Source organism: Pinus tabuliformis, chromosome 5_2 (assembly GCF_031772625.1).
Source record: "Pinus tabuliformis cultivar Carrire ecotype Pingquan chromosome 5_2, CPIR1, whole genome shotgun sequence".
NCBI lineage: Eukaryota > Viridiplantae > Streptophyta > Pinopsida > Pinales > Pinaceae > Pinus > Pinus tabuliformis.
The window spans coordinates 399,137,433-399,154,492 of NC_142306.1; the positions used below are offsets into that span (position 1 = coordinate 399,137,433).

The following is a 17,060-nucleotide window of genomic DNA, read 5'->3' on the forward strand; positions in this document are numbered from 1 at the left end:
CCAGTACCCGAAACTACATGAAACACAGAAACTCACCTGAAACAATCCTGAAATGCCACAGTCCATACTATATGGCATTTCACAGTTTGGAAATGTCGCACAGTATGGCTGGCAGCATTTCAGGGCCATTTCAAGCCAATTCCACAGTGTTTCAACAATGATTTTTACTTTTGTGGGCTGCTGAAGCAGCCAAGCAGGGCGTGGGGCCCTTCTATGGCCAAAAAACATTAAATTTATCATTAAATTTAACTTCAATTCAAGCCTCAAACTAAAGATTGAGATGTCGAAACAGAATGGCCAGACTTGGAGCTGTCTTTTGCTGCTCTCGATGTTGGTGGTGATACAACTGGAAGTAGAGCTGCCTCTTCTTCCAATTCACACTCTAGTTCTACAGTTGTATTGAACAAGCATCTTGTTTTATTTTTGTTCATGAGGATGGGAATTATTATGATATGTAATTGTAATTGCCTTTAACTCATGTTTTATTTCATATTTAGTACATATAGCTTCATGTATAAAGGCAGATTTTGGACTCTTGGATTTTGCATCACAGAGTCATCTATGAGAATTAATATAGACTTAGTTTTCCTTCTAAAATGTCATTTATGTGTCGCATTCTTTTTTTTTTCTTGCAAGATAATGTGTTATTAACTATTAGAATATTCCTATTTAGTATTTAATGCTCATTCCTTTTAGCTGTTGCTATTTGTATTCTTTTAGCAGTTTCTTAGATGAAACTGAGTGTTTCCATATTCTACATAGAAACCTGATGTTTCTATTATTGTAAATATCTCTGTATTATCATTGAGCTGTTTGCTCATTCAAAATTAATTCATTCAACATTCTTTTATGGTATCAGAGCGAGGTTAAGAGATTTCTTGAACAGTTATTCTCTCTGCATCCTAATCTCTTGAGTCCTTTCTAAGGTCGAGCCCTCTGTAAGCCAGGTAGCCTTCACTGAGTCTTAGCCTCGGCTTTGCTCACTGTGATAAAAGCTTACAGTCGTCCATCTCGATACAGAAATGGATTCTTCTCCTGCTTTATCATTTTTTTGAGGAATTAATCTTGTGGCGGTGACCGTTTCGTAGGAGCGGGATTCGTTTTCTGGCTGGCCAATTTGCACTCATCTCGTCTCCGATTCCTCTATGGACTGTTTCGGCATTGGGTTTACAAGTTAGCAATTCTGCTGTGCTTTTTCATCTGGGTAAAGTCGATTTGTGATTTCTCGTCATACACGCCATCTCCGACAAAGGCCTCTTCGGCTTCGATGATTTCTTCGAATTCTTCTCTTCGAGATCAAATTTGAGGCGCCTGAGAGCGCTGACGGTGCTGGAAAGGCGATCGAAGACCTCAATCTCACAGAAATCATCTTCCTCCTCCGCAATCAAATTGGCGAGTCTCCTAAGCTCGTTCTTGAGCTCCCGAACAGAGCGAAGGCAGTTTTGTGTGTGAAGGCAGTTTTGTGTGTAATTTCCAGTGATGCGGGGGAGCGCCCCCCCCCCCCCCCCCCTTCGAACCCGCTCCCGAAGCGCGCTCCGGGCGGGAGCGGCTCGGGAGCGGGTCGGGAGCGCGCTCCCGTAAAAAAATTTGCGCTCCCTGGTCTGTGAGGGAGCGCTTCAGGGAGCGATCGCTCCCGCGCTCCCGGAGCGCTTTTTAATGCCCGGGAGCGATCGGGGAGCGATCGCTCCCTGATCGCTCCCGGGCATTAAAAAACGCTCCGGGAGCGAATTTTAGTGAACCGGGAGCGGTTCGGCGGAAAAAAATTCCGCGGACCCGAAAAAAACAAAAAATTTAACTAATTTTTTTGGGTTTATAAGCCCAATGGGCCAAAACAAAATCATTTCAATGAGATTGAGCTTGAGTTTGAGAGCAAAGGAGCAAGGAGCAAGAGCTGAGGAGCAAGGAGCCAGAGCTGAGGAGCGAGGAGCAAGTGCCAAGGAGCGAGGAGCAAGCTTGCAGAGGTAAGTAACTTAATCATTTAGTTAGTTTAGTTGGTTAGGTAGTTAGTTTGTTTAGTTTAATTTACCTGTTTGAGTTTAAAGATCATTAATTTAAATTAAATTAATAAATTAAATGAATTAATCCCAATAAACTAAATTAATTTGCAGATTCAAGACTCAAACCCTACAAACATCAAACACGATGGACCTGGGGATTTTTATTGGCATTTTCCTCTTCCTGGTCCCTTTTCTGGTTATTATGGTGGTGGAGAGTAGGAAACGGAGGGGGCCTGAAACTGAAGAGGTGGATGAAGAAGCCGGAGGAAGTCAAATAGATGAAAACCCCAGTGAGGAGGATGTGGAGGGTGAACATGAGGGTCAAAAAACTAAACAAGACCAAACTCCATTGTGGAAATATGTTCAGAGGCCTGAAACAGGGAGAGGGGGTGGAACCACTAAATTTCATTGCCCCCATTGCAACAATGATTTCACAGGCTCATACACCCATTTGAGAAGACACCTTTGCGGGAAAAGGGCATGGGATGGAGAGAAACAAATAGGAATCAGAACTTGCGACGCGGTGTCAACAGCAGATAGAGCCAAATACATAAAGGAAGAGGAGGACGCCCAATACAAAGCAAAAAGATCAAGGGGTTTCTTTGAAAGCTCACAAAGAACTCCTTCAGCATCCTCCCAAGGCAGTGGATATGGACATGGAGGCTCAGGGTCATCATCTTTACGCCGTAGAACCATATCAGATTTCCTTGATGAGGGGTGTAGGAATGATGTGGATTCAAAAATTTACAGGTTCCTCTATGCAAATGGGATACCATTCAATGTTCTACGCTCACCTTATTGGCACGAAATGGTTTCTGCCATAAATGATGCCCCTAAAGGATACAAGAGCCCTGGGTATGACAAGGCAAGAACAGTTGGCCTTGATCATGAAAAAGCAAAAATATCACATTCTTTGAATAAAATGACAAGTTCTTGGACTGACAATGGGGTGTCCATTGTATCTGATGGATGGACAAATGTAAAAGGCAAGCCATTGATAAGTGTTCTTGCTGTGTCCCGAAGTGGTCCCATTTTTCTAGCTGCACATGATTACTCAGACAAGTTCAAGACCGCTATCAACATTGCAGAAGCATTGCTTGAAACAATTGAGCGTATTGGCCCATACAATGTCATCCAAGTCATCACTGATAATGCTCCTAATTGTAAGGCAGCGGGAGCAATTATTGAGGATAGATACCCGAACATATTTTGGTCTGGATGTTTGGTTCACACATTGAACCTTCTGTTGCATGATATTGTCAAAAACAAAAATGAACAATACCAATGGATTGGTGATTTGTACAAGAGAGGAAAAAAAATGATAAAATTTATTACAAATCATAGCAATACCCATGGCCTTTTCCGCAGTCACTCGAGATTGGAGTTGCTGAAGATTGCGAGGACTAGATTTGGTAGCTATTACCTCACCTTCAGGCGCCTTTTGAAGGTAAGAGAGGGTTTAGCTAGCATGGTATCAAGTCCAAATTGGCAGGTGTTAAAGGAAAGGGCTACAAATGTAGCTGACATTGCAGGTTTTGAAACGGTGGAGGAGGCTGCTCTTGATGGGCAGTTTTGGACAACTGTGAGACAAGTATTGGATTTCACCAAGCCAATTTATAACATGATTCGGTTTGCAGATACAGACAAACCAGTGATTGGCGAGGTGTATGAGCAAATGGATACCATGTTGGGGGAAATAAAAGACATTGTTAATAACAGAGATCCCGACTTGTACAATCTGATTCACGATTGTGTGTGTGAACGGTGGAAAAGGCTTAACCTTCCACTACATTGCTTGGCGTATATCCTTACGCCAAAATACTACTTAGATTCTTGGTTGGGCAAACTTGCAGCAGGGGGTGGTGTTAGGACCAAACCCCATTTAGATCGAGAGGTAACTAAAGGATATCTGGATGCATTAGAAAAGTTGGTGCCTGACAGGGAGGAATGTGCAGCTGTGCGCCTTGAAATAGGCAGATACTTCACTGGCAGTGGTTTGTATGGTAACTTCCATGCAATGGACGACAAAGATAAATTTGATTCTCTCACATGGTGGGAAACATATGGCAGCGACGGACTTTTGCGAAAATTGGCATTGAAAGTTCTTGCACAGGTTGTAAATTCTTCTTCTGCAGAGAGGTGTTGGAGCACCTACAGTTATATACATAATGTGAAAAGAAACAGGCTCAACGAAAACCGAGCAGAAAGCTTGGTTTATGTGCACTACAATTTGAGGTTGTTGAGCCATTACTGTGATCGGGCTAATGAAGATCCCACATATAAAATTTGGGACAATCACCCTGAGGACGACAATTTGGAGGATGGCATTGTACATATGGAAGAACTAGAAGATGAGCTTGTACGGGATAAAGCTGAAGCAGCTGCAGCAGCGATGCCACCTCCACCTCCACCATCCAGTAGCAGTTCTCGGGGCCCGAGTCTTGTTCCATTGCTGTCGCCACCTCCATCGACACCCTCGCGTGGAGGCTCTAGTTCTGGTCGTCGGTCTGGGCGGGAGACTCCTAGAAGACCGCCAAGACCTACTTATACTCCTGGAGACTCTCGTGGCAAGGGCCACTTGTAGATTTACAGTTTACTTGTCTTTTTTAGTTTCTATTAGACTTGTCACTTTAGTTTTCATAACTGTTCAGTGTTGAGTTTTGAGTCCTTGACTCTTGACTCTTGACTCTTTCATATCATTATGACATTATGATATTTTTTGTAAACATTATATCACTGTGACAATGAAAATTTGAAGTTTGAAGTTGGGCCTTGGCAATTATAACTCATTGGTAATGATTGTGAATTATGAATATGATGCTTTGTGAAAGACTAAAGTTGTTTCATTTCATCTCATTATTCATGTTTCATTTTATAAATTTTTAACATTTCATATCATGTTAACAGTTAGAAGTTAGGACTTAGAAATATCTTCGATATTACTTCTTGTAATGGTTAAACTTGGCTTACAAGTACAACTTGTTACTTTGGTGATCAATGATGATAAATGTTATTGAATTGAATGTTATTTTAATTTATTATTTTACTAAGGTTGATGACGATTATAATTTCTAGATGATTGATGTGATATGGTTCAATGATCAATTTATGTTTTTTTATGTTTTTTATGTCTATTTCATCATTCTACATGTTTTTGTTGACATATATGTATCAAAAATTAAAAAATATAAAAAATATATATATTTTTAAAAAATCGCTCCGGGATTCGCTCCCAAACCGGGAGCTTCTGAAAATGGTCGCTCCCGCTCCCGCTTCCGCTCCCGCTCCCCGCTCCCGCTCCCGCTCCCAAGTAACACTGGTAATTTCTAATATAGGAACCCGACTACATTCAGCTCTGGGGTACTCAATTCCCGACGCGACCAAAATCAGTGCATGACAAACGTTGAAGCCGAACAGAATGCGCAGAATCCTGCCCTCCTTGAATCGTATCTGCACTATTTTTTTCTGAACCTACGGCTTTCTGCTTAGGAAACAGAAGCTCTATCCACTGATACATGCAATCTACGGATACATGCAATCTTGCAATTCTTGAAATCGCCTTGAAATTAAAGCCCGGTAATTTTTTGCTCAACGTGAAACTTTGACGGCATCTGGTTTTTTTTAAAAACGACGGCTCACGTATTTTGGCACGCCCGGTATTTTTTGCTCACGTATTTTGGCTCAAGTATTTTGGCAGCGGAAGCGGTGGGACCAGAACCCAGTCTACGTATTTTCAGTCTACGTATCAGTCCAAGCTTTATATGTATGTGTTGAGAAATGTGCCGACTTATAACAGCTGAAGCCGACATATCTGTGGACTGATATAGATCTGAAGCATGGTGTTGACACTTGCACATATTCTTTTCTAGAACAGAGTGTGAAAAAATTCAGCCTGAGACAGCGTTTTTTTTGAAAATTCAGGACTGTATAGTCAGTGAAACCTACTCTATTGCTACAGCAGTGTAAGGGTACAGCTACAGCAGTGGAACCTGCTCTATTGCTACCTTTTCTAGACTGTGGAGATATATATATATATATATATATATTTTTTGACTTCTGATTATGGTCTCCTATACACTCGAAGTTCCAAACCTATACTCTGTGGTTACACTGATTCTGACTGGACCGGTTCGGTTGATGACCGTAAATCTACAGCTGGGTATGTGTTTAATCTAGGATCCGGTGCTGTTACTTGGACTAGTAAGAAGCAACAGGCAGTGGCTCTCTCCTCAACAGAAGCAGAGTATCGGGGAGCAGTTAAGGCATCCTGTGAGGCAGTTTGGCTTCGACGTATGCTTGCAGATATGCATGTTTCCCAGACAGGGCCTACTTCTTTGTTTTGTGATAATCAGGGAGTGCTCAAACTTGCCAAGAATCCAGTCTTTCATGAACGAACAAAGCATGTGGAAACTCATTGCCACTACATTCGCCAGCTTGTTGAAGACGGCTCAGTTCAGTTGCAATATGTTTCCACAACAGAGCAGCCCGCCGACATTTTCACCAAGCCTCTTGGTCCTGATAAATTTGTAAAATTCAGAGGATCTATTGGTGTTGTAAATAGATTGAGCATTAAGGGAGGGTATTAGAATATTCCTATTTAGTATTTAATGCTCATTCCTTTTAGTTGTTGCTATTTGTATTCTTTTAGCAGTTTCTTAGATGAAACTGAGTGTTTCCATATTCTACATAGAAACCTGATGTTTCTATTATTGTAAATATCTCTGTATTATCATTGAGCTGTTTGCTCATTCCAAATTAATTCATTCAACATTCTTTTATTAACTTAACTGTAAATATATGTAAATATATATATATATATATATATATATATATATATATGATGTTTCACCCGACGTTTCCATTGCGGGGGGGCTCAAATTCCAGCCATACCTATTTCAGAAACTTCTAGACGTTTCCATGTTTCGTGCAACTTTTATTTTCCCGAACTTCGTGCTTCATCATTCCTATTATCCCATTTGGCTCTCTTATCAACATCAATGAGGGATTTTTCTTTTCCCAAGGTAATCTGATACAATCCTTACTTCTTAGTACATCCTCCATGTGGGATTTCCATGAGAAGCAATTGGTAGCAGTAACCAAAAGCTTACTTGCAGTGGCCATAGTAAAATATGTAGATAATATAGTTTAAAAAGCTGAAACTGACTATTTAGATGGAAACTTCTCGAAAATTTGGGCTATTTAAAAAAACGGCATTGAAAACAAACTTCAAATGTGAAATATTTTAAAAGAAGGCGTCAACAATAACAAAGACCCTGCTCCACACCATCTAGTAGGGGTCCTAGGAGAGGAACCTATGGGACAACTACTAGACAAAATGTCAACAATGGAACAAAGACCCACTATCACCTCAGTCAATCTCCCCTACTCTTTACGGACTTCCACCGATGGGAGGAGTCCCAGATAAGAATCGAATCAATGATCTATATGACGTGATTCCATTAAGTCCATTCAAGGAGAGGCTCAATTAAGGCTTGATGCAAGAAAATCTCTCCAAGAAAGACCTAGGATGGAAATCAAGACCTAGGGCTTGAAATATGCAATGGGGTTAGCTAAGCTTAGAATCAAGACTTCCAAGATGAGATAGGACCTCTCAAGAAGCTTTGTGGGATAATTTATCCCTTAAAACTAGGCTTTCGCTATGCTTGAGAGACCTAGAAAGGGCCCATGCAAGACCTGGGTTTATGAATGATCGTGGGAGTAGCTCCTCCAATGTGCTCAATAGGTCAAGGTAGGCGAAGGGAAAGGATCTTGAATGATTTATTCCACCGAATACCAATTTCATAAAACCCTTGAGAAGACCACCTTATCCAATGCAAACTTACTGGGTTTCCTTTCAAAGTCACACCTAGGGCATGAGATTTTTGGACAATCAACTATGAGAATTCCACCAAGCCTTGTGTTCCTCTAGAGGAGACACCAACGCAGGTTTCTGTCCAAGCGAATTCAGAAAATTCCACCTCTAAAGAATTTTGCAGGGTGCCCTAGATGGTCGTCTAGAAAAAGTAGCCAAGATTTTTGGAGAGAGGAAAAGAAGAGTGAGAAAAGGTTGATCACCAATTCTTCTTGGACCAGCCCCTACTTTCCTTGGCTATGGTGCTCAGTTGCATGATACGGAGAAATGAGTACGAGTTTCCGAAACGGGTACGAGTACGAAACGTGACCCCCCCCCCCCCCCCCCAAATTTTGGAAACGGGGAAACGCAATATATATATATATATATAAGAAATATGTGCAATCATAAAGCATAAATGATATATTCTAATTTATTACATTATGATTAAATTGTCCAATGTCAACGCATAAACTATAAGTCTCTAAATTTACGTCACATTTACTCATGAATTATCACATAATGAAAATAGCAATATCCAAAATAAGCCACGAGAAATTTCTAAGTTCTTGTCTCGTGCTTGACTGGGAGTCTCCTCCTGCATAGTCGAACGACCTTAGTGCTCTTGATTAAATACAAGTTCCATACCCTAGTACCCTAGGTGCTCTTGATTATTGGGAGTCTCCCCTGCATAGAGGGCTTGGTTTTCTTGATTAAATACAAGTTACATACCCTAGTACATGACAAAATCCAATGGAAACATTGCAATCCCCCCAATCCTGAAATACAGATAAGTCTGCTGGATTTTGAGTGAGATCTAAAATTCTACTTTCTCCATATCAAAACCAATGAGGGCGAAACCACTCTCAAACATCCTAATTCATTTCATGGTAATGTTAAAAAATTAAGTAAAAGGATGAAAATGAAAGATTAAGGAGAATGTCACTTCCCCTTTATCCTTCATTTTCATCCTTTTAATTTAAGAATTTAACATTACCATGAATTGCATATCAACACTAAAGCCATAGGCTTGAACATTAGGCTGCCCCACTCAACAAAATTATTTCCAATCTTCAATAGCTCCCTCTATCACTCTTGAATTGGCAGGGAGCGAAAATAAAAAATAAAAATAAAAACGAAAAATCGAAAGTAAAAAAGCTGAAAAACAAGTCACTTTATCACTGAAACGTGGCTTTACGACCTGGAAACGCGTTTCAAGTTGTATTGGGCCACGTTTCCCCGCATGAAACGTGGCAGTATAGCCTGAAACACGTTTCCAGGCCGTACCAAACCCATTTTCACGTTTCCATTTCATTTCAGCCCAGAAACGCCCTTAGGACTAACACTTCCTGCAACATAGCTATGGAGTCAATGATGATTTGAAATTTTCCAAATTCTTCTTCAAGGAGGCTAAAAAGTGATGCCCTGGCAACCACTTTCCAACAATTACCTACTCAATATCTATGGTTTTTCATGGAAGAAGACCAAAATCACATCCACTAGGAACATTCAACTAATGTCAAGCAATGAGTAATGTGCAATTTGCAATCAAACAATCCTTTACAATGATATTCATTAAATTACGGCACACAAGATATATCTAGTTGCAATAATTCCACACATTAGACATTATTCCAAAAAAACTTCAACAAGATAACACTTACAACATGACAAGAATATATCCAACCATAGAAAGAAGTAGCTCCAACAAAGATCAAAATTGGCTTCCAAAGATATTGAAATGCATCAAAGAACATCCAATTCGTCTATGAAAAGAAGTGTGAAATTCGTACAAGAGAGAAGTTCCAAGTGATGACGATGGTCTCTCACAAATGAGTAGATCCTTTCCTAATTTGATTTATAAAAGAATGTTGAATGAATTAATTCACATGGAGCGAACAGCTCAATGATAATACAAAGATATTTACAAGAATAGAAACATCAGGTTTCTATGTAGAATATCGAACAAACAGTTTCATCTAAGAAACTGCTAAAAGAATAAGAATAGAAACATCTAAAAGACTGAGCATTACTAAATAGAGATATAGAGATATATTCTAATACCCTCCCTTAATGCTCAATCTATTTACAACACCAATAGACCCGCGAAATTTTACAAATTTATCAGGACCAAGAGGCTTGGTAAAAATATCGGCGGGCTGCTCTGTGGTGGGAACATAGTGCAACTGAACTGAGCCGTCTTCAACCAGCTGTCGAATGTAGTGGCAGTGAGTTTCCACATGCTTTGTTCGTTCATGAAAGACAGGATTCTTGGCAAGTTTGAGCACTCCCTGATTATCACAAAACAAAGAAGTAGGCCCTGTCTGAAAAACATGCATATCTGCAAGCATACGACGAAGCCAAACTGCCTCACAGGCGGCCTTAACTGCTCCCCGATACTCTGCTTCTGTTGAGGAGAGAGCCACTACATGTTGCTTCTTACTAGTCCAAGTAACAGCTCCAGATCCTAGACTAAACACATACCCAGCTGTAGATTTACGGTCATCAACCGAACCGGCCCAGTCAGAGTCAGTGTAGCCACTGAGAATAGGAGTGGAGCTGTGAGTATATAAGAGGCCATAATCAGAAGTACCACGCACATATCGTAGCACCCGCTTTGCTGCTATCCAATGATCAGCTTTAGGAGCTGACATAAAGCGAGAAATGTAGCTTACTGCAAAACTGATGTCAGGTCTGGTAGCAGTAAGATAGATGAGACTGCCCACTAATTGCCTGAATAAAGTTTCATCCACAAGAGGAGAGGATGACTGTGCTGAAAGTTTGAGCCCTGGTTCCATAGGAGTCGTGGCCGGTTTGCAATCCTGCATTCTGAACCTTTCCACAAGATTTTTGGCATACTTGGACTGAGAAAGAAAGATCTGATTTTCAGTCTGCCACACTTCAACCCCCAGACAGTAATGAAGAAGTCCCAAGTCTGTCATCTCAAAAGTTCTGCATAGATCTTGTTTGATCCCATGGATCAAATGTGCAGAGCTGCCAGTAATGATAAGATCATCCACATAGACAACTACAAACAAGATATCATCATCAGTATGCTTGATATACAGGTTTGCATCAGATGGACTCCGCTGAAAACCCTGATCTGTCAGATACTGATCAATTTTTATGTACCAAGCCCGAGGAGCTTGTTTCAATCCATAGATTGCTTTAACTAACCGACACACTTTCTGTTCTTGACCAGCAACCTTGAATCCTGGAGGCTGCGTCATGTAGACTTCTTCTTGGAGATCACCATTTAGGAAAGCACTTTTTACATCCATCTGATGAACTTTCCAATTGAACTGAGCTGCTAGGGCAAGCACAAGCCTGATAGTACTCATCTTGGCTGTAGGAGCAAAAGTCTCCTCATAGTCGATGCCTTCCTGCTGTGAAAATCCTCGAGCCACAAGCCGAGCTTTATACTTGTCTAAGGTTCCATCAGCTTTGTATTTGACTTTATACACCCATTTGCAGCCTATGGGTTTTTTGTCTGCAGGAAGATCAGAAAGAGTCCATGTGTGATTCTTCTGAAGACTCTGAAATTCTGCTTCCATAGCCTGTTCCCACTCAGATATACCCTTAGCTTCTGAATATGTTTGAGGCTCAAAAGTACTGTGAAGGTTAGCCATAAGAGCAAAATTGACTGTAGACTGTTGTCTGTTCTTATGCCTAGAAGTTCTACCTTCAAGGAGCTCATCATCCCAGAGATCACCTATGGTTTTAGCCCACCATTTTGGCCGAAGAGAAGAAGAACCAATATCAGGATTAGAGGGACCAATATCAGGAGGAAGAGAAGCAGGCTCAAGAGCAATAGGGACAGCAAGAGGGGGATTAGCTTCTGGAGGAAGCTCAGATAGAGTAGTATCAAATCTTGATGCTACATCATCCCTCCCATCAGATGGACTGACTGGAAGAAGAACACTGTGAGGCGGATCCTCAGAGCGCTGCTCAGAAGAAGAAGACTGAAAGAATCCTCTGTCTTCATCAAATACTACATCTCGACTGAAGCTAAGTCGACCAGTGGCTATATCTATCAGCCTATAAGCCTTGTGATGATCACTGTAACCTGTCATCATGAGTTTCTGACTTTTGGAATCCAACTTAGATCGCTTAGCAGATGAAATCCAAACATATGCAACTGAGCCAAAAACTTTGAGATGACTGATCTTAGGCTTACGACCAGACCACACTTCTTCAGGAGTCTTCCCTTTAACAGCCTGAGTAGGGGATCGGTTAAGAAGGTAAACAGCAGTAAATACTGCTTCAGCGCAGAATTTGTTTGGAACACTCCGGTGTTGTAACATGGAACGAGCCATTTCAACAACCGTGCGATTGCGACGCTCGACAACACTGTTCTGCTGGGGAGTGTAAGGTGTGGTGAATTGACGTTTGATGCCATGAATATCACAGAAGTTGGCAAAAGCTGAGGAACAAAATTCCCCCCCATTGTCGGTCCTAAGGGTCATGATATTACAACCAGATTCGTTTTCAACTAAAGTTTTAAACTTCTGAAAGGTACTAAGAGCATCAGATTTATTTTTTAAAAAATACACCCACATCTTTCGACTGAAGTCATCTACAATAAGTAAAAAGTATTTGCAAGCAGTTATAGAAGCTGTATTCATAGGACCACAAATATCAGCATGAAGTAACTGAAGTACCTGGGATGCGCGCCAAGATTCTCCATTTTTGAATGACGACCGATGTTGCTTTCCCGCTTGACAGGCGCTGCATACCCCCAACTGCTGAGTCTGAATATCAGGTAATCCTGACACAAGTCCCTCCCGAGAGAGCTGAGAGAGATACTGCATATTGAGATGCCCATATCGCTGATGCCATAGAGTACTGATGGGAGAGACACGAGCTGCTAGTGCCACTTCTGGAAAGTCACCGGTGTCAAGTAGCCTGTATAGACCATGGTCCTCGAGGCCAGTAGCAACTGTCAGACTGGTCTCCCTGTCAATGATGGAACACTTGTGTGCACTGAACACAACATCAAGCTGAGGAGAATTCCTCATAATCTGACTGACAGAGAGCAGATTAATCTCCATACCAGGAACATAGTATACATTTAGAAATATGAGCGTGCGTCCACCAGACTGAATTTGAACTGTACCCCTGCCAGCAACAGTGTACTTTTCACCTCCACCAAATACAACTGAATCACTGAAAGGTGAAAAGTCAATAAACCAGTCACGCCTGTGAGAGAAGTGGCGTGATGCACCAGAATCAATGTACCATGCAGAGGAAGGAACATGTTCTGAAGACCTTTTAGCCATAAAGGCGTAAAAGGCAGAATCTGTCTGCTCGGAATGTTCTGCAACATTCGCTGTCTGATGTGACCCTCCCTGTTTCTTTTGTTCAGAAGCAATCCTCTGCCTGCAGTCTTTCTTCATGTGACCGAACCTGTGACAGTAATTACACTGTACACTTTTCTTCCTGTTAGGATCAAAAGACTGAGATGATCCTCTCTGCTGAAAAGACTGAGAGGACTGATATTTTGCAGCAAATGCATTTTCCAAGGGCACTGATGAAGTACCACTACCAAACTGCTGTTTCCACCTATCTTGCTGCAGAAGTTTGGTACATAAATCTGAAAACTTCAGATCAACATTTGTGGTTGTAATGTTGAGTGTTTCAATGAAGTGTTCATAAGATTTTGGTAGACTCTTCAGGGTAATGACTACCATATCTTCTTCCTCCATGGTCCGACCAATGGCGTCGAGCTGATCTCGAATGTCTTTAATTTTGTTGAGATGTTCCTGTAAAGACATATGTTCATCCATCATGATGGAGAACAACTGATTTTTGAGAAAAAAAAGCTCTGCTTTTATCAGATGTCTCATGCAATTCTTTCAACTGTTGCCAGATTTCAGCAGCTGTCTTGCCAGAAGGGATCTGTGGTAACTGATCATCAGCGACAGAGAGCTTGAGAAGCATAACAGCCTCTCGATTTCGATCATCAAATTTATCTTGATCGGTCCCGGCTGTACCTGGACGAAGCTCTTTGCCCAAAATGAGTTGATCAAGACGCCTGTACTCAAAAATGGTCAGCAGTCTTTGTTTCCAAATGTTATAGTTGCTGCCATTAAACCGTTGATTTCCTTCTAACATCAGATTGGTAAGTGTGGCCATTTTCACAAAGAAACTACAAAAGTATGACACACAAGAACAATGTAGCTGACTGTTTATCCTGGTGTAAAATAAAGAACAGACTTTGTCCTGCTAAAAACAATTTGACCCAGCAAAGACAGACTTTGTCCTGCTAAAAATTTTTACCCAGCAAAGATATCTCTCCAGTCTAAATCAATGATAATACTGCTAGCACACAATATATATTTCTGAGAATTTAAAAATCCGCTGATAAAAATTCCGGCAACCAGAACTGCTGATAAAACAATCCGGCAAACACCACGGATTGGTAACGCTGAAAAATTAAATAGTATCGAACCACGTTGGCCCACGTGAGCTATCACACCTTCACGTTACGTCTCAACTGAAAAACGACTCAGCGGGTTGCCACAGGATTCACCGGAATATATATATATGGACCACGGTTTAACTGCCACGGGTTATCAACATACGGGCCGGAAAATATATATGGACCACGGGTTATCACATACGGGTTATCACAGGTTTCAACTGCCACATACGGGTTATCACTGGATTCAACGGAATATATATGGACCACGATTTTTTCAAAATTCAGCTGCTACGGGTTATCAAATACGGGTCGGAAATATAATCACAGGTTTCAGAACGACTGCAAAAAAATTATAATCACAGGTTTCGAAAATGGGCCGGAAATATAATCACGGGTTGCGGAATTATATAATCACCACGGATTTTGACTGCAAAAATTATAATCACGGGTTTCGGAAATATAAATAACCACGGGGTTTCAGAAATATATATCCACTCCAATATATATCTTCACAGATTTCAAATGAGTATCCACAGGCTTCAAATATAAATCCTCGGGCTTCAGAAAGAATATCCACGAGTTTTATAAAAAAATGCGTATCCACGGGTTTGACAGTCTTGAAACTAAAATCACGAATTTGCCCGCAGATATAATTTTCAAACCACGATTCTGTCTTTCAAAAAACACAAGTGAGTTTTGAGAGAAAACACCTGGATCATGAATGCTGAGAAATTCCTCGATGTGGTCGAGTAGCTGCCAGGTGAAGAAGAAGATAGCCGGATCCACGATTCCCAGCAAAACTGGCCAGTAAAAAAAATCCCGCTCCCACGAAGATAGTCACCGCCACAAAGTTATTTCTTTAATAAAATGATCATGCAAGAGAAGAATCCATTTCTGTATCGAGATGGACGACTGTAAGCTTTTATCACAGCGAGCAAAGCCGAGGCTAAGACTCAGTGAAGGCTGCCTGGCTTACAGAGGGCTCGACCTTAGAAAGGACTCAAGAGATTTCGATGCAAAGAGAAATACTGTTCAAGAAAAAATCTCTTAACCTTGCTCTGATACCATAAAAGAATGTTGAATGAATTAATTCACATGGAGCGAACAGCTCAATGATAATACAAAGATATTTACAAGAATAGAAACATCAGGTTTCTATGTAGAATATCGAACAAACAGTTTCATCTAAGAAACTGCTAAAAGAATAAGAATAGAAACATCTAAAAGACTGAGCATTACTAAATAGAGATATAGAGATATATTCTAATAATTTAGCCTAATTAGCCCCAACAATTATAAAATAATGTGTAAAATAAAAATCTTGGTGACAAGCCCAGCAAGTAGCCAATAAAGTGATGAAGAAGCCATCCATAAGTGGGCCGAAATGATGAAATCGTAGTGTAGAAGGGTCGTTGGAAGGCCTCATTGAGTCCTCAAGGTGTCATGATGAGAGAGAGCGCTCCATGAATGATAAACAAGGGGTGGCCCCTTGATCTCTATGTAAATCATCATGTGGTGCTCCAAAGTGGCTCTAGGGCACAATTAGTGGTCTCATGGGTCTCCTGATGAAAGATAACCTTGTAGACTGCTCCAAATGAGGGATCTGAAGATGGTTCCTACCCTCTCATGTCTCAAGAGTGAGACAAACCTCCTTTGTGCCTTGGATCAACTGCTAAACCTTGTAATTATTGCTAAGCCAACTAGGGGCAATGTTGGTGCAAATGCATCATCTCATGGATAATGTGGGGCAATGAACAAGTTGTTGAAGGTGTTGAGGTTTCCCATGGCATGAGATAATGCTTTGTCACATGATGGAAAAGCATGGCTCTCAACGCATCCCCTACAAGTGTCAATATGATCCTCTGATGGGCTTGGGCCCTAGTCAAGTTTCTCAACCCATGATAAACCACCTGCCAATTACACATAACATCCAATGTACCTCCTCACCATCAGGTACAATAATTCATTAGTGCATCTAAGTGAAAAAAAGCTTGTTAATCGAGGGCACAATGAGACTTCATAATGGTTTCCCTTCCAAGTTTGGGGCTTTGAGCATGTAGTAGTTACCTTCCTAGGTAGGATTGGCTAATAAACAACCCTATTAGGTGTTCCCAACCGCTGAAGGGAAATACATTTCCAAGGTACATCCTTCAAATGATAGGGATCACGTGGATAATGATGAGATGGATTGGGACACAGGGATCTCAAGGCCAAACGCCATGGGCTCAAGGGTCGTACTGATGAGGGATGTCCATATATTTGGGTGTATAGATGTAGGAGGGAGCAATCGTGGTACATAAGTTACATTGGCCTTTTTTTTCCCACCCTTCTTCATTTGCCTTTTGCCTTTTCTTGACATTCCTTTTATTATACTTCTTGTTAGGATATTCCGACACATAGGAAATAGTTAAGTACAACTTGCTCTATTATAGAGTTAGGTATAGAGTTAGGTAAAGTGTGTTTCTTTACCTTGTACATTTTGTAACTTACAATCCGACGGTCACGATATGTAGTGATCCGACGGTTCATTCTCTCCTCAGTATTATCGACACTTGATCCGTGGCTTGGCATCCAATTGGTCCATGATTTCTATTTAAAGCATATGGAGGGTCATTTGTAGGGTAATCTGTCTATGAGAGAGAAGCTTATGTAAATTTTCATTCTTTTATTAATAAATTGCCTGAAGTGGCCGCGTTGGCTCAAGCCGTGGACTGTTTCCCTCTTTGAGGGTTTTAACCACGTCAAAAATACTGGTGTATTGATCTGCGATCTGGTTGTGAGCGGTGTC

General features: G+C 41.0%; 1 protein-coding gene across 4 annotated transcripts in view; it reads right to left on the reverse strand.

Annotated features, from left to right (window-relative positions):
* The window catches only part of LOC149159181 (protein RETICULATA-RELATED 5, chloroplastic-like), a 441,272-nt gene that overhangs the window by 151,297 nt on the left and 272,915 nt on the right, over positions 1–17,060 (reverse strand). The gene's annotated exons all lie outside the window — the stretch shown is intronic.